The sequence below is a fragment of the Anopheles aquasalis genome, chromosome 3 (assembly GCF_943734665.1).
Source record: "Anopheles aquasalis chromosome 3, idAnoAquaMG_Q_19, whole genome shotgun sequence".
In the NCBI taxonomy this organism is placed as follows: Eukaryota; Metazoa; Arthropoda; class Insecta; order Diptera; family Culicidae; genus Anopheles; species Anopheles aquasalis.
In genome coordinates this window covers 35504064-35504339 of record NC_064878.1, presented here as the reverse complement: position 1 = coordinate 35504339, position 276 = coordinate 35504064, and positions in this window count along the sequence as shown.

The following is a 276-nucleotide window of genomic DNA, read 5'->3' as shown; positions in this document are numbered from 1 at the left end:
AGGAGCCCGCAAGCCATCAGCAGAATGTAAATTGAACAAATATTATTATCACGAATCCAATTAATTTGATATTTTATTTTATCGCCTGTAAGCTTCAAGCGTAAACACTGGACCGCAGCCAGCCAGCAGTGCGGGATGACCATTGGCCATTTGTCTCCTTTACGCAGTGTGTCTTCGGGGCCTTGCGTTAGGCGTGGGATGGGTGAAGGTGGGATCCGAACCAAAAACACAACGAACTGAGCGTCTGCTGTTACAATCTAATCACTGAAAGGTGAA